A 23,715-nucleotide genomic window follows, 5' to 3' on the forward strand; every position below is an offset into this window, starting at 1 on the left:
CTGTTATGCCTGTAAAATTGTTTCTACTTGAACATACTTGACATTAGTCATAAATCTCTGGTCAAACAAAGGTGCAGTGTGGCAGTCTGTTAACCCACTGCTTTTGTCATGCCATCTTCCCCCTCCTGCTCTCCCCTGCCCCTAGTCCTGGCCATTCCCTCGGGTCCTCCCTATTGGTTCCTGTACCCCAACCCTGCCCAGGAACTGCCCCTGAGCCCCTGACAAAAACCCCCCACACCCAGACCACGAGGTCTCTCTGCCTCTGGGGATCGGGGGGCAAGATGTGATTAAAGTCCTCTCAAGCCCTCACAGGAGACCCTTCTCACCTCCTCTGCCATCACTGGTTGTAGCACTGCTGGCTGCCAGAGCAAGATCGTGGGGCCATCTGAAATGGGCTGCGGGAGGGCGACCAGGATCGCACTGCCCTAAGCATCCCCGCTGAGCTCTCAGGGAGCTACAGCCTGCTAAGCAAAATCTAGCAATTACAACAGTGAAGAAGGATGAAAATGTCTTATACAGCACTCATTCTTACCTTCAGCTGCCAAGAACCTTCTTTCAGGAGAGTTGACCTGATCATCACTTGAAACATTCACGTTATGCTTTAATTATCTGTATAATCACCCAACAAATCTGACACTAGGTTTCTCAGCAGGAGTTTGCAGATTCCTTCTCAGCTAGTTAATGAGTCTTAAGGTTTGGTCTGGACACAGAATACATACCTGGTATGACTCTTTCAAATTAGGCCTAATTTCTTTTTCATGTTATTTTTCCTTTGAATCTAAATAGTAGCTCTGCTGTGGCCACACCTCCTTTTATATCTCTACACAAGTATGCATACTAATGGAGATAATTTTTCTTTCCATATGGGAATCCCCTCAAACAGACAAGATCAACATGAAAGAAGCAATTCAGCAGGTGGCATATGATCACATCCCACCTCTTTGCTACTGCCCAGCCACCATAGCCATTCCTTCACCCTGGGCATGTCTGGCCAGCAGTGCCTGGCACACCCTTTGCATCTCTTCTCCTGCCTATTTAAACTCAGTAGGTATGTGCATACTGGGCAGTACTTCCACAAGATGTTAAATGAAAGCATATGTGGAAAGCAGATTTACAGGTTGAATTTTATGACAAGGATTTTTGAAATTGTAACCAAAAAATCATAAAACTTGAACACTTTTATTGTTCACTGAATTACTTACACTTTGATATTAAAGCCTCCTTCCAATCATGGAAAAAAATATTTCCAAAACACAAAAAGAAATATACTTCAGTCAAAGTACCAAATAATTTATCTAGCCTTATCTACACACATATGCATGCAAGAAATATCTACCACCCAGGCAACAGTCTACACATCCCCATTCCCTTTCACAGCTATCAGACAAGTTTGACCTTTGGTTCAGACCAAAAATCTCCCAACCCATTCATTCTATCTTAGGAAGAGCAGTTTCTTCAGGGAAGGAGATGATAATGTATGTGCAAAGGCTGACTCTTTGTGCAGTTGGAGGGGGGAAGTGCCAGCATAACAAACTGCTCCTGTTCAAATCTATCAATTCAAAACAAGCATCTGGAAAACTTGACAAGAATACTCAAATGACCCTTGTGTTCTGACAGCTGGAAAAGAGAAAGCGCTCTCCACAAGGGGAAGATGTGTGTTCAAACTTTTTGCCTGGATAGAGAAACACATAAAACTGAAATATTTTTCCTCAAAGCTCATTAAATAAAACTTTCAGTGCAAAGTATGACTCATGTAGGCAACTATGTCAGCACTCACAAATCTGTGTTCAACACCACCAGAGTTGGTCATGGCGATGGGCACGTTACAAATTCCCTTCTCTCATGAACTTCTATTGCTGTAACAGATCATTTCCTCCCTGTGACAGGAATCTCAATCTCCCTCGAACCCTGGCACATCGGGGCTGTCACCTTGATGGGGAGAGCTTCTGCCTACTCCACTTGCAGAGACCACTGAGGATGGTTCCATGAGGAACAGACTGCAATTCTGTTCTCTCCAGTCCTGCCAAGAAAAACACCTTGAGTAGGGTGTGGTATTGTAGACATAATTTCAATTTGATTGTATCAGGATTTCTGATTTGGTCAAAATATGCACTGAGGGGAAAAAATACCCAAAAAACCAAACCACTTCTGGAACTTTACATTCCCAAATTCCTCTGTTTCTCTACTGCTGCCCCACAGACTTCCTTTTACTGCTGTGGATGTAGTCTGGTCCACAAGCCTGGTTATACACTGTATATCTAGGATATGTGAAATATTCCAGTTTACCTACACTCTGAACTGCTCTGCAGGAGGAAGACAAAAGAAAATTGAGCAGCCAGACCCATGCTCCCACTGTGCTCAGGGATGTTATTCTTCAGACCTCTTCCAGGGAAGAGCACTCTGAAGCACTCTGAAGTTCTTACTATAAGATACTTAAATAATACTTTAGTCTACATTTATTCTTTTAGATTCAACACAACAATTGCCCCAAGTTTCCTGATTGAAACAGAAAATGGCAAAAAGAAAAAAAGACCCTCTGGAAGGCACAGGTCTATTTGGATGTTTAAGCTCCCCAACAGGTAGCAGCCCAAATTATGCCCAAAACAGATGTGGATGAAAATTCTGTATTTACCTAAAAATGTCTTGGGAAATGTTTACTAATGTATAGCCTTGTATGTTGGAAAAACAAAGTCATAATCCTCAATATTTTGCAGTTGCTTGTACAGGAGAAATGGCAGAAATTCTTTAAATTACTTGAGTTTTATTAAGCAAAAAACCCTGGTCCTGGATTTAAGTTTGTTTTGATTAAAAGTGGCTCTGTTTGGAGGGAATCAGTAACATATTCAGTGTTCAAACCAATAGAGAACTGATACTTTATATAAAGCAGCAAACACTGGACCTTATTTTTTTGTGTCACAAGAAAAATTAAACAAGTTACATTAGAAAATGGGTCACAACAGGATTTGCAATAAACACTATACACAATATCAGCCATTTGTACAGAACACAGCTGACACACACACACAGAGTTTTCTGGTTTATGCCTTACTTCTACGATTCTAAATTGATTTACAGCCCCATGTGAGACTCATAAAAGAGCCCTAGGCAACTCTATCCTGCTCACAGACTATTTGCAACACTGTGAATTTCTCAATTTGCCCATTTAAAAACATTTTCCCTTTTCCTTCCTTTCAATAACCGATTTCTGGAGGGAGTAGGGTGAGAGAGATGAGAAAAGAGATGGTTAATGTTTAGATAACTTGAGACACAAATAAGTACATGGCCTTCTCCTACTCCTGCTCCTAGAGAAGCTCTGTTCTTTGGCCGGGGGAGTCACTGTTCCCCACTCACGTGCCCCATTGAATACAATGAGACATCTCTAAGCAGCATCAGCATCCTGACCACATGAGTGTGACAATGCCAATACTGCTGTGAAATGAATCACTGAGTCTAATGTGACTTCAGTTAGAAGAAAGACCTACTTTTGTTAAGGCATATTTATAAAAACAGGGATTTTGTATATATGCACATAGGAAAGGCCTTAAAAATGAGGTATAGTTGCTCCATAAAGGAGTTTGCTTATTAATCCCCCCGCCAGAATTACACCCTGACATTGGTGGATAACTATCCATCTTCCAGTTCAGAAATTAGGTATGGAGAAATGGAACAGGAAGTGTCAGGTGGTTCAGGAAAATAGACAAAGAACAAGAACCAGAATTTGCCATTCTGATGGTTAGTGCAATTGTCTTTCTAATAAGCCACATTGCTCCCCTTCATTACTGTTTTTATTTTACTTCTCTAATGGGAAAATGACTGTGGAGAACATTTTCTGTCAGGCAGTAGACATCTAGTGAGCAAATACCAAAGTTAACAACCATCTGTTCTGCTCGAGTGCAGCGCACTTCACTGGGGTTACACAGCAAAAGCTCAGAGCTGACTTAGGCCCTGTATGGACTTGCTTTTTCTGCTGTCATTCACTAATTTAAGACTTCATGATGAAATGGATGTAAATCTCTGCTCCTCCCCAGCAGTTTGGCTGAACTGACAAGCCTAGCTAAGGTGCACCAGTGAAACCTGCCCTGGACACCCTGAATCTCAGCAGCTTAGAGTGGCCAGCAGAGCCCAGCTGCTGAGAAAGGCATCATTTAGGAACTGGGGGTTGCAGCACCCTGTGTGGGGCACACCCCATCTGTATCACCCCAGACAATCCCTGCATCCCCCAGCAGCAGCTGTTACCCTTCTCCCCCGACATGTGGCCACCTGAATTCTCTCTCAGATTACATTCATAGTCCCTACACCTCTCTGCTGCTCTTTCACTAAAACCTTTCTGGTTTTCTACAAAACAACCCTTCAGTATGATATGAAGAAGTAACAAATCACATGCAACTGACAATTTTTCTTTTACAGTCAGTCATGTGAGAAACGTGTTGATGGTTAAGATGAACAGCCTTTTTTTCCATGAGTCATAAATTTTGAATTAAAAACTGCAATATTTCAGGACTGTGGGTTTTGGGAACAAAATTGCAGTTAATCATAGAATCACAGAATAATTTATGTTGAAGGAAAAACCCGTGGAGGTTGTCTCATATAACCCTGGTCTCTAAGCAAGCCAACTTTTACCTGGACCTTGTCAAACCTTACTCAGAGCCTTGTCACACAGCTTTGCCAAGCAGCTGGTCTGTTTTGTATATTTTTTCCTTTCAAATGACTTTTTCTATAAAACATGTACAATAACAAATTGAAAAGATGATGTATAAATATTACATCTGGTGAAGGGGTCAGTGGCTCTGACCGAGGAAGGGGTGACCGGTCCGGAGAGATGGTCCCAAAAGGAATCGCCTTCCCAAGGCCCGGTGTCTTCCCTCAGCTGCTGGCAGGAGGGTTCTTGCAGAAGCTGTCAGCTCTTTAGTGATTGTCAGCTCTTGATTCCAGCTCAGCTCTGCAGGGCAGCCTCCAGGCCAAGCCAGACCAGAGAGAGAGACGAGAGGCTCGTGTGGCTGGTTCCGCAGGAAGGTAGCTTTATTGTCGGTCCGTACTCTGGCGCAGGGGAAAGCTAGGGATGAGAACTCTCTGTGTCCCACAGGGACAGAGGGCTTAGCTTTTATAGGGATACAGGGGATAGGTAAAGGCCAATGGGTTACAGAGAATATGGGATGGGTAAAGGCCAATGGGTGACAAAGGATCTGCATAGGGTCTCCTAAAGGATTGTGGGTCTGTCTCTTCTCACCGTGACCCAAGAAGTGGTTGTCTTTCCAGGGAGTCCTGCTGGGCGATTGCAAAATCTCTTATCTCAGCAGAGATCCCTCCAGGGCAGGGGCTGGGCATACCCCACATGAAGGCTCAAGACTAAAACAATGTCTAATTTAAGAACATTGTCAACATTACAAGTTTGGGCCTTTTCTTTTTTTTTAATAAAACCCAACAAAACAGGCAAATCTTCCACAAGCTTCAGTATTCAATATATCAGAAAAGATTCTGAGTTAAAGAGAAAATAAGCAGCAACATGAGAACAAAATCTCATCCTTTTTGCCTTGAAGCTGAAGCTATGTTGGGAATCATTTGTAATAGTGCACTCAAGATATAATTTTTTCTTACTAAAGAAAATGGATCTATGTTAGCATTGACTTACCAACACACATCAGACTAGACACTGTTGTCAGTGCATCACAAGGGTCTTCCTTGATAAAACAAATCTTTTTCTCTCTCATATAAAAATAGTTTATTCTTGTGACCACTCTGACGAGGAAACAAACCATCCCTCTGCGTGACAGCAATTGCAAAGCTCTACCAGCACGTTCACATGTGCAGACTGGTCCATCATGGGAAGGGAAGCTCCAGTGGGAGCTGTGCTGGGCCCTGGAATCCAGCTGCCAGACTCACACTGGCCACTGGGCTGGGGGCTGTTGACACGATGCGCGAGTGGGGAGGTGGAAAGAGCGTCGCGTCCATCCCGATCGCGGCCCCTGGAGCCACTCGGGGGGTGCCGTGCCAGACACACTGTGACACACCAGAGCTGGGGGGTTCTCACAGCCACCCACATACACAGAGCCCGACAGCTCCTGCAGTGTCGCCAGGGACAGAGAGGCAGGAGGGATCCTTTGTACGGAGTTCCGAGGGGTTTGTTGCGGTCCCCGCTGGAAGGGACCCAGGGACAAAGAACACAGAACACTGAGGGGTCCAGGGTTTTATCCAGATCGGCACCGGGGGAGGGAAGAACATCAGAACCTATCATTTGGGGGCAGGGGGTGGAGAGGGCGTGGGGTGACAGGACAGTGACCACTGGGGAAGGCGAGGGGTGGAACAAGGAAACTGGGAGCCAGTGGGATATCAAGGAAAGGAGAACTATCTAGAATATGGACTTTAAAAGGGTAAAAGGGGGTGGTCTTAGACCTCTGAGCCTGCCCACCAGCAGACCTCCACTGTTTTGGGGCTCTGTGGCTCCTTGGTAATTCCGGCAGTGGACTCAACCACTGCAACGTGCTGTGGCCCAGGTTCTCAGCATGGACATTGTCCACAGCTGCCAGGTGCCCTCCCCAGGCGTAGCCCTTCCCTGCTACTCCCTGGCAGCCACCACTGGGGAGACAGCCCAAACCTAAAACTGCTCCCAGGGCTCTCAGTAATGGTTGTTACATGCATTAAAGTGGTTTCTTTTTAACACATTTGTATTATATAACAATCTCCATTCTCCAATTATTTTTGTTGCAGTCACCACAAAAGTTGTTCTTGCTTTTGCCTGTCAATTAGACCAAGATGGAGCTGTGTGCATCACAGGCCTGTCCTTACATTTAGAAGAGAATGACTGAAGGGTTATTATAAAATATCACATCATGACAGCAGACACTGCTGCCCTGATCCAGTGTTGCACATGTGCACAGAGCAGCCCCTTGGGAGCAGCACTGGTTTACATGGAGTGAGAAAAGGACTGCCAGGGGTAAGGGAAAAGCACAGGAAGAAGCAACAGCGCCTCGTGTCTCTGCATTTCCCTCCTTCCTCCAAATGACACTAGGTTGGATACTAGGAAAAATTTATTCACCCAAAGAGTTATCAAGCACTGGAACAGGCTGCCCAGGGAAGTGGGGGAGTCACCATCCCTGGAGGTATTTAAAAATATGTGTAGAGGTGGCCCCTGGGGACATGGTTTAGTTTCCTTGGCAGTGCTGGCTTAGTGGTTGGACTTGATCTGAAAAGTCTTTCCAACCTAAACAATTCTACATCTTTATCACTTTAGAGGTGTCAGGATTTGTGGAAAAACCCAATTTTCATAGGAGTCCAAGTGAAAATTGAAGATCTCTGAAACCAGCCCTTCACCTCTCCGTGCCTCAGCTTCTCATTTGCAAACCTGTGATACTACTATTACCCTTCTCTGCCTGGTAAATGTAGATTTAAAGTTCTTCAGGCAAGAATTATCTCTAATGATGTACATGTACAATGCCTAAAGCTGGGTGTCCCAGTATAGACTGTGACCTCCAAGAATTCACACTTTACAAGAAAATATGGAGGGAAGAAGAGAGAGGAAAGTATTTTTGAATATAAGAAAGAAGTCAAATACAGCTAATTACCCAGAGCTTCCCATCAGGCTCACAGACTCCCACCGTGGACACGCTCAGTAGTTGTTCTTTATTTCTGAGCTTTACTTTAATCCCTCCTCATTTCTCTTCTTTCATTTTCAGTCAGTTCAGGTTCCTAATGTTTTTGCCAACTTATTTTTAATGGGATTGTTAGCATCCAGGAAGCCTTGTCAAATAATCATTATACAACTACTTTCAGGGACCCCTGTGGTTGCTTCCACTTGCCATGCATTCCCCCCCCCACCCCTTCTCTCCTTACATTAGCAGGGGAGATATTTTTCTTACTGGGAAAGCATCGTATTAAAAATCTGGCTGTTTGACCCTATCCTGTGTGTTCATCCAAAAGCTTAGCTGCTCTGACTGCCTGATGGTCCTTTCACATTATTACATTGTCTTTGGCAATTCACATTTACACATTAGCCAACAAAAAGGCATTTGTAAAATTTTTTCTTGAGTAACAAATCGAAGTCTGTCAGCTACAGGAAAACCATAAACCCGCTGCTCTTCCTCAAGAAAGGTTGCTTTTAAATGAGACTTTTAGCCATTTCTATCTGAGAACATCTCACTGATTGCTCACCACCCACAGATCAGCCCTTTCAATGACTACTGCTTTTCAGAAATGCTGAACAATGTGTGTTGCTGAATCTTAGTGCTTTGCCCATCTCTGCTACAGATGCTGCATTATCTCCCTATTTTGATATTTTCTGCTGTAAAGCTTACATTGTGGCAGATTTACTTTTCACCTAGTTTCCTAGTATTTCTTTCTAGTTTCATACAAAGGAAAATCATCATTACCACCTACAAAGTCTTCATGGCCAGAAATTTTAAGGTCCCAAAACTTTTAAAATTGAGGTGCAGTAGTAGAGAGTTGTACCAAGGTTTCAGAAGAGCTTATCTCCCACAACTGCCACAGGAAGCTGTAGATTCTGTTAGACTGTGGCCATTGAGACATTCAGAAAGCTTGTGGGATGTTTTCCTCTCAGTGGCCAGACCCACAGCTACAGTCAGCAGTAGCTCTGCAGGAGAGAGAGATTATGGCAAATCAGTCACACGCAGTGCCCTTTGTCAGCAGCCCTTCCTGGCATGGGGCAATTTCTCTTTCCTCTCTGGTGCACCAGAAACAAGAGCTCTGTGGTGCTGTGGGCTCTGGCTTACCAGGCAGTGCTGCTCCCTGGAGCACAGATCACTCATCCAGGTGCTTTACCCTTTTGAGACTGTGTGAGGCTTGTTGCCCTGGTTTTGAAAGGATTTTGAGGAGATTCATTTGATTCATGTCAAAAACATGGTATCTCAAAAAGTTTCAAGAGGAAACTTAGGAACTTTAGAGTGCAGAGGCTAAATCTATCCTTCCAGGACCTGCCCTTCCTGCTAGCCTGTTCTCATTGGAGAGTGCAGTCAGAGTTTCCAAAGCTGTGATTTTGAATATAGTTTACCTTTTCCAAGTTTATTCTTGGTATAGGACAGGCTTGCTAGACTCCTGACATTTCATTAATCGACTGAAAAAGACGCTGGTGTAGAACTGATTTTTATCATTTTAAGCCTACATTTTCTGGGGGGAGAGAATCCAGAATAAGTGTGTTACTTCATACATCTGGTCTGATGCTTTTACAGGGACTCAGGGAGAATCTGCCTGAGACAATAAATCAGTTGGCAGACATTCATTTTTGGCACTGTACTACTTGTATTTTTCTGACAGAGACAAATATTGATGAGATCAACAAAACTAGCTGGCTGAAGACAGTTGTCATTCTCAAAGAGGATAAATCCAGCATGGAAAGGGTCGACAGACATGCCTGGGGAGGGTGTTTTGTTGCTGTTCTCCTAATGGCCCCACCCCGGCAGAATTAACACCAGTCTGAAACTGCTCTGCCTTTAAAGGAGCAGAACCATCTTGGGAGGAGCTCAACCTGGGGTTGCAGCAAAGTCACAAAAACACCTTTGTGAGCCTGTTTCTCCCTGGCAGGTCACATTGCTGCATGGGTGAATGGAATAAATTATATTCGCTCCAGGTCCCACTTAATTAGAGATTGACCTTGATTCTATTTATTAGCATTCAAAATCCTGAAAAATCCTGATCCATCCTAGCTTGTTACATTAAGGAGAGTCAGGTTCCAATCTCTAGCCCTGGACAGTGAGCTCTGCATTACACCTACCCTGAATTACGTGCCTTAGCAGAGGTACAAACAATTGTGCTCAAAGCAGAGGTGCAAATAATTGTGCTCAAAGTAGAACGTATACAGACTGCTCCAGTGTTACCTTGCAAGGCATATCTGCAGGCAATGATGGCATAGCAGATTGCACAGAAACATGTTCTTGACAAAATTCACCCCTTTTTGGCTTGGCAAGTCATTCATGAACCAACCTTGACTACTATGTATTTATTTATTGCCAATAAATATTTCCCAATTAGTTTCCATGAACTATTGTCAACATATTAGTTGCAACTAATTGATAGTCATGAATATTTGCTATTCATTATGAATGCAGTAAGGCAGGTCACCAGGGGTCTCTGTTATTGTTTCTGCATTTGCTTTGGACAACTGTTTTTAAGAGGAGATTAATGAATCCTGATACGAATGATGTAAAGAATAAATAATCCAAGCAACAATTATCAAGTGGAAAAAAAACCACTTCTGTCAAAATTCTTAGCTCAGAGATGGTAGGATTCCAAGAATTAACAACTCATAATTAGTATAGCCTCACAAATCACAACAAAATAAACCTTTTCTGTCCATACAAGTATTATCAAGCCAGTGCCTTTAACAATTGTTTAAAAATCTACAGTGCCAGACATCATCCAGCATTCCTTAAATGTAGCAGCTACTGGTTCAAATGCTAAAGATATTTATGTAGAAAGCAGAATTTGGTAATAGTTCTGAGCACTTGGAAATACACTAACGAGCATTTGCAGAAATAGCTCTTCTTGACTGGTTATTGCAACAGCTTCACAAGAGGATTGCCATCCTGCATAATTTAACAACAATGCTCTTAAACCTTGTGAAGTAAGCAAGTGAAAATGTTTAATGTTTTTTATACCTATTCTCTGTCTTAACACTGTTAGGAATTAAACCATTACAAGGAAACTGTCTGCTAGGAGTACCTGGGTTTGCAATTTCACTTGCACAGGCTATGGTACAGATCTCAAAACTATGACGAGTTGTCTTTTGAACTGAACCCTCTTAATGTAACCACTCCACCCTGTCAATCCCTTGAAAATGAACTATGCGAAAGCACGAGTTCCATGAGGAACTCCATATTAAATATCAAGACTGCAAATCAAACACTCAAAAGCTGAAAATGCCACTGATCTCCCTATTGATTTCTCACTAAAGCCCTCCTGTCCAATCTGTCTGCAATAGTCACTCAATCCTGCCAAACAAAAAACTGAAACTTGGAATACGACGCATCTGGTAACATCCCAGTGGCAATTCTGATCCCATTTATTATTACCTGGCACCGTCAGCTATTTTGTATCAAAAAATCAAATGCTAGCAGTATGTGCAACAATGGGAAATCTGCATTGTAAAGGGAGTGTCAGCGTTGGCATTCCCTTGGCCAAGACACATGGAATTTTTCCTCTGAGCCTTTCAACCAAAACACAACCATGAAATTCAATGCTCCAGCAAAACCCAGTTTCTCTGAATAGCCAAATGAATGTGAAAACAGCATGTTAAGAACATCTACAGTGGATAACAACAACCATTTAAGTTCAGTTACATCATCTTTTGTTACCCAAATTATGGCCTAAAGGAAAGATTTAACCCCAGACAACTCTGCAGTAGATGGGCTGTTCTGTTAAATGGGAACTTGAGAAAATGCTATTATATGGTTTATCATACCATGAACATCAGCTCATCATAGCACATAGAAATCTAAGAATTCAATGCAATTTATGAAAAAAGCTTTTGAGGGAACAGTTGATAAATAAAGAGCAACATTAGGAATTAGGTACAGTTCCAAGTATTTCCAAATTAAATGCACTACAGTCCAACAAACCAAACAAGGACCACAGGAGTTCACTTGCTGACATGCAATGGGATTTGCCCTAATGCTATGACAAGTGCCACATAACTCGAGAAAATTAGAAATTCTGAGCAGTCATCAGAGTGGGAAACCTGACAAATAGGGCCCAATGCCACACACCGAGGAAAACCAAAACTGAACATCTGTTCATTAAGTGATCTCTGTCCATATTGTGCACTGAATGGAGCTGGGGCTCAATGTCAAAATGGAATATGCTTATTTAATTAAAATCTCATCATCAGAGACACAACATTGCACAAGCACCACTGATTCTCTTTGTTTAGAAATTCATGGCCTTGTCTTTGGAAACTAGTAAAATTCTTTTATTACAGTTCTGTGTGTAACAATTACACACAAAGCCTTGTGCTGTGGTAGGAGGCCTGAGCTGGAAAAGTAGAAAAAAATGAATCTTCACAAAGCTTGAATGTCACAGACTTCACTAGAGGAAGGCTTAACTTTACATCTTTCTGTAAAACCATTCCCATGTCACTGGTTTAATCTAAAAGGTAAGACTAGGTAGTGAAAGGGTAAAGTAGAGCTTTAATGTCTAGATTTTAGGTCTGGTTGCTACAAGCACTGTAAATTGCCTCTTCAGTAGACAAAGGTGAAGACAGACAATGGATGAATCCCTGAACAAGATGGTTAAACTCAAAGAAGCCCACATAAGTGTACTTTGGCCTGTCAAAGTGAGCCGTGTGAGGTAAATGGGCTACAGAAATGTGGGACTCGCCATACATTAGCAATCACAGAGGCCCTCTAATCAGGACAGCACTTTAAACTTGGACCTCAAAGGCAACAAAAACTGTTGGCTGTGTTTGATTGGAGTGAATGTTCCTTGATTTCATAGTGTCCTAAAACTTCATTCAAGGTTCTTCTGGAAAGGATAAAATAAAGTGGCATGTGGTAATTGCCTTGATGTCTTTCAGGAAAAATCAATAATGAATGAGTGAAGGGTCAGCGAAAGTAACAGACCCACTACTGGGCTAACCTAGAGGGTTTAAATCAAACTAACTAGTTTTGATAAACAGTGAAGTCTCTCTCATCCATGTATTGTAGGTGAACTCAGTTATATTGCTCCTGAGAGCAAAGTGCTAATTACATCCTGGCAGCATCCCCAGGCAGGACACAGCTGACACTGTGTGGTTCCTCTGGGCACTCAGCTTTGCAGGGTCCTGGGATCCAGACCCATGGTACTCCTGCCCTCCCAAGCCCTGTGTCTCTTCCTCTGCAGTGATGGGCAGCCACGATCAATTATGTGCTGAGCAGACACCCCAACCAAACTCTACTGCCTGTGAGAGCAAAGAAATGGTGAGCCAGGAGGGCTGAAGGTGGCAGGGAGGGGGGAAAGAATAAAAGGATAATTCTGCTGCCAAATGTATGGGCAGGCTGAGATGCCTCTGGTGAACTGCCACTTGTCTTGAAGATGCAGCTGATCCTGGTCTTCAGGTCATGGATGCACTTCCAAAAACATTTACCTCTACACTGGGCATGCAAAACAGTGAGATGTGTGGCTTGTATTTTAAATTCCTCTGAGAAAGGGTAAAATCCTCAGGCGGCGAAATTTCATTCCAGGGCTTCACCCTACCCTATACTGAAATTTCATAAAACAACTGCTCTTCTACTGCTTGATACTCAGGATTACAGTGAGGGGAAAAAATATAAATATGGTTACCCAAGATGGTCCACATATCCTTGACACATGCACCGAGAGGAAAAATTGCTAGAGATTCTCTGCTCCCTCATTTTCTACTGAGAAATTCCTTCTATGCTTTTGTGTGCAGGAATAACTGTCATACACTAAAGTTTTTTGTGGGGGCCCCTAATTAATGGTGAATAACACTGGATAGCAATAAAACAAGTCCATTTTCCCAGAATCCAGATACTGGCAGGAAGCTTTCCTGGGAGAGTACAAAGCTAATGAAAAGTCTGTTCATTTTGCAGCTCAAATACAGACAACATTTGTTCCTCTAGTTTTCCAAAATGAACATATAGTCATCAGATGTAATTGTTTACCAAATTTGATACTTTTATATAGTGTCATTCTGGAGCTTGAATAAGTACAAATAAGGCAGAAATGTAGCACAGAGAGGAGGAAAGAAATTGCTCCAAATCCAAACAAGCCCTCATTGTACTTCATGTTCTTTCTAAAACACTGCAGAGTCTGGCTCTGCTTTTTGTACCTTATTAGCACCATCTAAGGGAAGAAAATGGAAATCACCTAAGGCTGGATAGAATTTGTAAACAATGGTGAAATTTTCTCACTGTGGTGAAAATTTATGTCAGAATGTTTCAACTCAAGAGAGACAAAAATCATATTTTAGTTCTCAAATGACTTACACAAAAGGACTGATTAAAGTTATCCGTGAAAAAAATCAGAACTTTAGAATGTAACTCATGGTTTTCAAATTGAGGTTATTATTCATATGCAGAAACAAGAAACAGTGAAGGTTTTTTCCTCTACTAATAGTTCCACATTAATGGAAGAGGTGTAGGATGTGATGGCCCACAGAAGAATGAAATAATTCATTTTGTCAGAAAAGATTGCAATTTATTCTCAAAAATGTACTAATATGCACTTTGTGGGGAGGCAGGAAGTGGGAGTTGTTAACGCCTATCCAAAATAAAAACTAAAGACTTGGATTCACAGTAATGACAATTTGGTGTGACAAAGAGTCACCTAATAAATCAACTTGGAAAGCCAATACAGCTCAGCAACTGGCTATAGGTGTAGAAATTACCATCTGCCACTCAGTGGGGTATTCACTGTCAATCTTTAGATCTCACTCAGTACCTGAGTTAGGGCTTTTGTACTTAACTACCTGAGAGTCCTCCAGCTTCTGACTGGGACAGGCTGGACAGCTGCAGGGAGGTGCCAAGTCACTAAGGAGTCCTGCCTGGGCCAGTGCCACAGGGGAAACCTTCCTTCTCCTTGGCTGGCCCTGCTGAGACCACTGCATTCATGAAGAAGAGCTGAGAGAGAAAACATACTGGGAAAGACTTTTTGGCTTTGGGAAATAAAGCAAAGACTGACTTCTGAAAGCTGGTGTCTTATTCCAGCTTTATGTTTGGTACAGCAAGCACCTTGTGCTGCCTTCTCTCTTCAGTTCAATGCTGTTCAGCTGATTACCTTTGTGTTTTCATGATAAATATCTACTATACATTCGACTCAATTTGTGCCTTTATGCTGCCTTTTCCTCTTGTCATTGGACTTCTGTTTGTGAGTTCTAAAATCTTTATTTCTTCAGTTTTAAATTAAAAAACTATTTTATGTTAAGCAATTAGAAATTATTATAAAGATTCTTCCCTCATAAAATAGCTTTCCCAGTGAATATAGAAACAATTTATCAGCATGTGAGTCATGCTGGCATCTACCCCATTTGCAAAATAAAGGGACAGCCAAACACAGAGTGAAATAGCTAGAACATAAAGAAAAAAACCTATAAATAATAGGTTCTTCAATGTAACAAATAATTACATATGGCACCAAAGAGAGAGAAATTCAGGTTAGAGAAAAAAGAAACAAATCTTACAAAGAGGACAGACACCTACTGGAGTCCTTTGCCACATTTTATGCCGGCACCTCCAGTATGTTCTTTAAAGCAGGATATGACATCTTTCCAGAAGCTCTACTCTGCTTCAATTAAGAAATAATTAATCCAGGTCTCCTCAACCATGTTATAAAGGAGGTCAGACTAAAAGATCACAATGATAAAAAAAAGTCAAATCACTCTTACCTGGACTGTGAATAATTTGTCGGATACCTTTCTTCTTGTTCGATCATTGGCGTTTACACATGTAAACTACTTGTCCTGCATAGCATAGTAAATAGTGCTTATGGAGCAAAAACCTTACAATAGGATGATCTATTACTTAAACAGTAATTTCCTATTTTCTCAAAGAAAACTTTCAGAAATTAATCTCCATTTCTAGTACTTCACAATTTTAAATGCAAAATTTGCTTCATGTACTCAGTGTAAAATATTATTTTTAACTTAGATATTGTAACAAGCATTCCTTCCCTGAGGATTGTGCACAGAACACATAGGAAAAACACAGATGTGAATGTAATCTGAGTTTGTTTAGGAGTCTAAACTTTTGTCACAGATTTTATAGAAAGAGGCTCAGTTCAATTTATTGGCTAATTCAGTATCCCTATAACGTAAAGGAAAAGGATGCAAGAGCTTTCACAGCTAGTCAGAGAAGAAAGACCTGAGGAGATGTCTATCTAAGCAACTTATTCAATCTTGTGCTGCAAGTCAACCCATTAATTTACTTGCTTTCATTTTAGCTGTCCCTATAAACAGATGCAGATTGCAGAGAGTCAGCAAGCAGAACAAAATGAAACAAAACCTAAATGGAATAGAAAAAGGCAAAAGAAAACCAATGCAAGAAAAAAGCAGCTGGTTCAACATGACAGTTCAAGTCACCCTCAGAAACAATTTTCATCTGCCAAAGGAACAACAGGGCCTGCCTTTCCTCTTGCTGGAACACACGCACAGGGTTTATAGGAGTTGATAAGGAGAAGGAGCATGATGACGAAGAAAACCAGTTTGGTGGCATAAAGGTTTAGTAATTGTTTATTGGCCTTTGAATTTTCTGTGGCTTTAGCTCATACCAACCTACAGAGTGGAAAACACAGTGACAATGCTGGGGCTCCATGGGGAGCACATGAGAAGAACACACACACTGAGCCAGATGTGTAGGAGATGCCATTATCAGGATCAGAACTTGCTTTGGTTTCCCAGCAGAGGGGGAATACGTGACTTTCTCTTTCTATGCATTAAACCTGTTTGATGTCCATCTCAAACAGCCTGCCTGCTTCTATTCCCTTTCCCTGCAGTGCCACTGGAAAAAGCCCATTACTGGGTTGAATGTTTTCTGAAGGCAAGACAAGCCTTTTTGTCACAACATTTGTTGGCTGAATAACTTTTACTGAATTCTGTTTACAACAGCAAGATTTCAGCCAAATTTGCACAGTTTGAGTTGCAAAGCCACTATTTTTCCTCCTTTCCCCAAACAAAGGAGGGGACAGAAGTCTTCCTGTTGTCCCAGAGCCGAGGACAGCCTGTGGGCTAGACCTTTGCAGCACATACCACAGCACAGTCATAGAAAGCTAAACATGTCAAAAATGCCTGTGTCTGCCACCCTTTCTGGACTCTCAGCTCCAACCTGTGCCAGCACTCAGAGCCAGCACAGGGCTGAGGCTCAGGGCCCCCAGTGGCCTGTTTGCCATTGCAGAAAAGACAATGTCTCTCCCAGAAAAATACTGCTGGTTCAGTTTCCTCTGCTCAAGGAAATGGAAGGTGCTGTGGGATATATAGGAGCCAATACAGTGAAACAGGAAAACACACACTAGGAAGTCTAAGCAATACACCAGTAGAGGAAACAATAAAGATTTTCTCCCTTTTGTATCCATGCAGGATCTAAGTTCATCACTAGAGCATGTTCCTGCTTGGTCTGCTGTGTGCTACACAACATACATGATATTCTTTTATCTACAAAAGGTGTATATTTTACTTCCTTTGGGGAACAGCTTTTGTTTTAACACCTACCTGGAAATTACTAAGAACATTGCTAGTGCTATAAAAACAACGAATTGTTGTAATAACAGTAAATTGTATTTGTGACTACATTGAAGATTGATCAACCCAAAGTTCATGCCACAGCAAAGATTTCATTTCCACTGAAAAAAGTAGTAAGATGCTCCTCTACAATGGACTGTAATGTGCTTTTATAAACTATTTTATATCTTTCAAAATTATGTTCGTCATTCAAGAATTGCATTGACTTCAAATCCTCAGGATGCTCCAAGAGCACATTAGCTTTATTACTTTAGATTAGCTTTTCAGATAGTACTCACAGTGCATTTGAGTTAACAACTTAGCAACCCACATATTGAAACACATCATTTCACGAATCCCCAGACTTACAGAACCGTGTTCTCCTGCACACTGACAGGGCTCCAGTGAAGTTAATGCATTGTTAATAATTTGTGCCAAAATATAAGGATTATTGTGAATTTATGACCCCATCAAAGTCAATGAAAATTTCCACTGGTTTCAACAGAGGTAAGTTTTTGCCTCTAATTTTTAGAACTCCTCCCTTTTTCTCTGCAGCATCTTCTTTCTGCATAACCAGAGGATCAGCTTCATCCAGTTAATTTCACACATCCAACTGATGCTCAATAAGCTCTATATATGCATTTAAGGGAATGAAATGGGTTGCCTTAGGACAATTCAGAAACTGTGGCATCCCAGCCACTTAGGAAATCTTTTTCTCTCTCTCTGTAAATAAAGTCTGCTGCTGACTGAACTGAGGAGACTTGAGAGAGTGGAGGAAGGCAAACACTAGAAAGAGTGTATAAAGGTAAAAATTCTGACAGGAGGATGACTCAGAATAAGTGGCCTAGCCTCTGCAAGCAAAGCTGAAAACAGAAATGCACAAAAATTGAAAGTTTGGAAATGAAGATTAGGCATGAAGGACTTCCTTTAACCATCCTGCCAGTCCCTTGCAAAGCAGTGCCTTTCCCAGGAGAAAGAGCCCCATTCAGCAACATTTATTTACCCAAGAGCACAATATGACCTAATTCCATTACTTAACTGCACTTACTACTAGAAAAGGTTTCTGAGGTGTAATCTAAGTATCTCTCGCTGTAGGCAGACATATAAACTCAGCCTATTACATCTTTTCACTGTCCATTGAGCATAAAGGAGTACTTTTCTCTTTGTAGAAGCTTTCTGTATATTCAAAGATGTTGAAAACCCTCAATTCCCTTTCCCCTAAAGTAGACTACACTAGTTCTTCCATTGTTTAACATCTTGTAAGCAAGAAAACAACCTCAGCAAAGAAAACCCCTTGTCATTCTCCCTGGTTGAGATCTATTACTTGTCTTAGAAAAATGTGATAACAATACCATAGAAGATGGAATGAACAAATTCTGTGTCTTAAACACAGTTCTCAGATTGTCCCAGAGTTACCTTTGGCATCATAAGATAATGTTAACTCATGTTTAGTTTATGATGGAAATACTCAACTAATAATGAGTAGCTAATTATTCCCTTAAATAGGGAATAATTTTTTATTCCCTGTTTAAATAACACTGCACTTTGGGATTTTATTCATCCGAAGTGTACATTTATATGAATATTTGCACAAGTGTAAGACCTGACCTCACTGATTGCCAGAGTTCCCAAAATGATCAAGAATTCTGATCATTTGCTGCAAAGCCACTGCAGTCCCTTCTGGATCTCACAACCTACAAAACCTATAAAATAAACTCAATTCCAGCAGCCAATGATGAAAATATAGAAGTGAACAAGACCAACAACCAGAGTTGACTTAATGTATGTCTCTGACATGACTTGGTTATTGACATCCATGACTTATTTCAGTGCAGTTTTCAACCAGCTGTGGACTCACACTACAACGATTTTGTCTGGAAAACACTCCCTTTCTGTTTCAGGGATAGCATGCTGAGGTGTGCTGCTTTCCTCCCATATCCATCTGACAACTGAGGGCATTAATTTATCATGACAAGCAACCTTGTACTAATTTAAGTTTGCCTCTCTCTTCCTGCAGTCTCCTTATGCAAATTCAGCCTGGCTGAGTATCAGATCCTCCTGTCCTGAGGTCATCTTTAGATTTTTTCCTTTCAAAAAGCTCTCACATTTGGAGTACAAAACACAGTGATTCTGACTCTCTACCAGGTAACAGCATTTTCACGTGATCCTTTAATAGGACTTACAAAAGCAGCCCAGCCTGACTGGTTTCAGGGGATCTACTGCCTCTTGGATTAAGATACAAGTAGTTGCTTGTCCACTTCTATCAAAACCACAGCCAGTTGTAATCTCCATCACAGAAATCCCAGGACATTTGGCAGGAACAACCAGGTTTTGCCTGGATGCAGAAAGCAAAGCCACATGCAAAGCACAGCCTCCAGGGTTTTCCCACTGAGCCAAGCTGACACGCTGCAGATCACAAAGGAAAGTGCTCAGGAGAAAGAGGGGGGCTTAAAACTTCTGCAGATTTTTGGAAAATTTCCTGGGAACATCCACTGGTGCTCGTCAGAATTATTGCACAAACTTGGATGGAAAATCACCTCTGTGTCAGGAGGTTATATAGCAATATCTATGAAAAGAGAAGGAGAAATCACTCACCTCACCCCATTTAGTGGAAAAAAAAAAAAAAAAGTATCACTAGAAAAAGTACATCAAACCCATTAAAGGTAGCCTGACACATTGTTTCTCCATCTGTTTACTTCACACAAATATTCAGTTAACTCCATTTCTCCCTCCACATGACAAGAACTTAGATGAGGAAGGAGCCTAAAGACAGCAGCACAGAGCAGAGGGTGAGTTTTTTCACTCTGTAAAGAAGTCCTTTTCTCTCTGTACTGTCAGCTCCAGCAGCAGAATCACTGTGCCCCATCTCAGCTTTTCCTGATTCATTGATTTAGGCTGCAGTCATTGTCTCAGGCATTCTCCCTCTTTTCCTATACTTATTGACAGAGAAGGACAAGGAGCTTCCAAACAGCACATCTTGCCCTATTCTCCCGCACACTTCAGTGTCATAGTTGCCCTTTGAGGTCACTCCTTTTGAATTTTCCTGTGGTGGTCTGTAACCTCAAAATGCTCTGAACAGACTTCAGTGAAGAAGAAAACTGCAATCTCAAACGAAACTATTCCCTTTACAAATATTATTTCTTTAATATTCAGTCTCTCCTGATGAACCTTTGCCCCTGAGGAATCTTTGTGCTTAGCAGTAATACCCCTGCCACAGTGTTGGCAGCCTTGGTGGTAGCAGTAGTTTACGCCTAAATTTTCTTCTTTGCATATTCTGGAATGATGTACTTCTGTTTCATAACTCTTCTTTCCTGTTTGTGGCTCACATCCTGATTGTCCAGAGACTTTAAAGCACATTCTTGCCTTGTATCTAGTCACTCTAAATCTCAGTAGATAGAAGTCATTGTTGCTGCATAGATTTTAGTAATTTCCTACAGTTTCCTTCATCTAAGACAAGAATAGACATAGTGTTTTACTGGTCCAGAATGGACTCCTAGGTTCCTAAAATTTGTAGTCAAAACCCAGACAAAAGTAGATCTTAAAATGTGCTGAAAAAACTTCATTAAAGTATCAAGGCAGGTTCTCCCAAAGCACTTTTCCCTCAAAGCACACATTTTACCCAGGGCAGTGTGTCCTCTCACTGAACTCTCACTGTGCATTACACCCACCCCTCAAGAGCAGCTTCTCTCTCTCCCACTCATGGCTTTCTGATCTGGCTGGTGAGGAAGGAGGCAGCCCCTACTCAGTCCAGCCTGTTTCAGCAGGTGGCTTCTTTACTACAGCCATCTGTGTTCTGTGCTCCAGCCAGCCAGCCTTTTTCTTCACTAATGTATTTATATGGCTCTTGTTTTGAACCCACATCCTCAGAAATCAGCTGTGACTGGGCACTAGTGGACATAGAACATGGGAACAGTCTCCAGGCTCCTGCTTGGTTCATCCAGGTGCTCCTGGTGGACACTCATGCACCAGCCTGGCAAGAGACTGCTCCACAACCTACACACAAGATCCCTGCATCCTCCTCACCTGCTGAATGGGAGTTTATTTCAGTTAAGTATGCAGAGAGCCTGAGGCCACCCTTATATTCAGCAGAGGGAAAAAAGGAGCTGGAAGCTGCACACATAAAGTAGTGGGACCTTTACAACAGCATTGGATTGCATACTGTAACAAGTAGGGGAGAAAAACATACTGAGACAGAAGAGGACACTAGCAGAGCATATTAAAGGAAGAGAAAATACATTCTTCATATGCAGCTTGCCTGAACTAATCAGCATTTTCCTCTTAATTTGTATGAATTTTGCAAAAATCCATTTTTTTTTCTCATCTGATACAAATTACTAAAGAATAAGCAGCTTCGGTTCTACTTCATGGACTGACAAATAGTTGCTTTGCTCTTTAGCAGTCTGCACTTTGCAAATGATTGAAGTCTCCCAACCTTGAAAGGTGTGTCTTCATTTCTAAGACTGCCACACAGTGACTCATGACTCATCTTCAGAAGTGTTACAAGGCTGGTCAGAGCAGGATGGCAAGTGGCTCTGCACCAGGCTCCTGTCTGCACCTGAGCTCGTGCCTTGCTATATTGAGATACTCATGAGTGCTGACACAGCATTTCCTAACCTAGAAGGGACTCAAGAGGCTCCTAAGGAGAACTAGAGAAAGGTTCAAGGAAGTTTTCCCTTCAGAAACCTATGTGAGGTCCAGCAGGGAGGGAAGCAGCTGCTGAGTTCACTTGCAACATGAACACTGATCAAATTTTGCCAAAATCTCTGTGTTATGTGAAGCTTTCCTTTTCTGCAAGGAAGAAAAGTTCACGCTCTACAGACAGATACTCCTGAAGCACTCTTCTCAGAGTAACGTTAGTCCTGCTGAAGTCTGGCTTGTCTGATTCATTTTCTCACAAATGTATTGATGTGTTGCTCTTCCAATCAGGTTGAGCCAAAATAAGTCAGTTTTTGCATTTGGTCCAAGTTTGCAATGAAGTGCGAGGTAAGATTTGCCCAGCTGGCTCAGTGCTGGCAAACCTCAGTGAAACACACTCCTGCCCCTTCCCCAGAGGGCCTCTTTCTTTATAGTTCCAGGCCCTGGGAATGTAAAACAGTATCAGCCATGCTGCAGGGCAGGATCTCCAGTGGCTGAGCATGAGCAGGTCATGATCTGTCTGATTTTCATGATCTGTCAGATGAAAATGGGTGAAGTCTCGAGGAATTTCAGATTTCTCTCCTGTATCTCCCTCATTTGTTTTCTCAGGGTCTTTGTGATTCTGAGAATATCTAATTGAAAGGCAAATACTCAACAGCAAAATCTTTTTATAAAGTGTATAGCTTTTCTACCTAATTCTCCCATAACCTTACAGTAAAAACAAATAAAATAAACTTCTTTTTCTCTCTCCCACAGAGTTGCTATGTTTCTTTCCTCATTAACGCCATGTACTAGACCCTTGATTTACAGACTCACTAAACTTGGAGAATTTTTTTCTGCAATAAAATTACAAAATTTGTTTTAAAGATGAAACACGGGCATTTAACCTGTCAAATACAAAGTTCAAGTCTGCAGCTTTCTGTATTTTTGCCATTAAAGATAACAGACCTGGCCCTGCAGGTTTTTTCACTTATGGAAATCTCTCAAGTTTGAACGGGAATTTTGAGTAAGCAAAGATTCATGGTGAAATATGCCTTCAAAGCCCTGCCATCCTGTCCAAGGGCACAATAAATTGCTCTCACATTGGGAGTCTAACAAAGATAAAGGGAAAGGAATCCTCCCCTCAGTCTGGCATCCCAGTGCTGCTAATGAGTTGTAAGGATTACAGAAGCAGCCGAAGCACCTATATACCCTCTAAAGGAGGCTGTTTCAGTGGGAGCAAAGCTGAAACAGAATTAAACACTGTCAAAACCATTTTTTATGTACACAACTGAATATTAACTTAGTGTCAGGTCAACTAGTTACAACCTATTGTAGCTCTCTCCCTCCAGAGAGGAGATCTCAATGACAATACTCTGCTGATGACCATGAACACTTAGAGGGCATATCCAGCATAGCATAGTCGATTCCAGTCAGTTCTTGCAAACTCCTCATTTTTAGACTTTTTCACTTCTGAATATACTTTGGTGTCACCAAACTGGTCAGAACTTCTAATGCAGATATCGTTTTTCAGGGTGCAAGCCATGCCAGCTAGGCTGTTATTTATCTTCATTCTAAAAATGAACACAACCCATGTTTATCTAGCTAGGGGAGTCCTATTTCCATTCCAGAACATCTCTCCCACTCCCTTACACACTGCAGGCATGCTCTTTAGTTGGTGTGCTCCAGGGTAAACCATCATTCATTTAAAAGTAGTGAATTTGTAACAATCTAAAACTGGTGAACTTAAAACTGGACCTTAAATGTCTAGTGCTGATAGTCTCAGTTGTGAACTGATTCAGCACTGAAATTATGCTGCCCACTTTCAGTTCTCCAAGTGACTTTTTGTCATCAGATGACAAAGTCAACAAAAATCCTGTTTATTATGGAGTCAACTACTGCAATCACCATGTATCCCCCATCTCTTGTGTCCTCTAGATGTTATCTTA

At 41.7% G+C, this 23,715-nt stretch overlaps 1 long non-coding RNA gene across 6 annotated transcripts in view; it reads right to left on the reverse strand.

The window, feature by feature from the left end:
* The window catches only part of LOC138110446 (uncharacterized), a 58,642-nt gene that overhangs the window by 18,549 nt on the left and 16,378 nt on the right, over positions 1–23,715 (reverse strand). The window lies entirely within an intron of this gene.

This window comes from Aphelocoma coerulescens, chromosome 4A (assembly GCF_041296385.1).
Source record: "Aphelocoma coerulescens isolate FSJ_1873_10779 chromosome 4A, UR_Acoe_1.0, whole genome shotgun sequence".
NCBI lineage: Eukaryota > Metazoa > Chordata > Aves > Passeriformes > Corvidae > Aphelocoma > Aphelocoma coerulescens.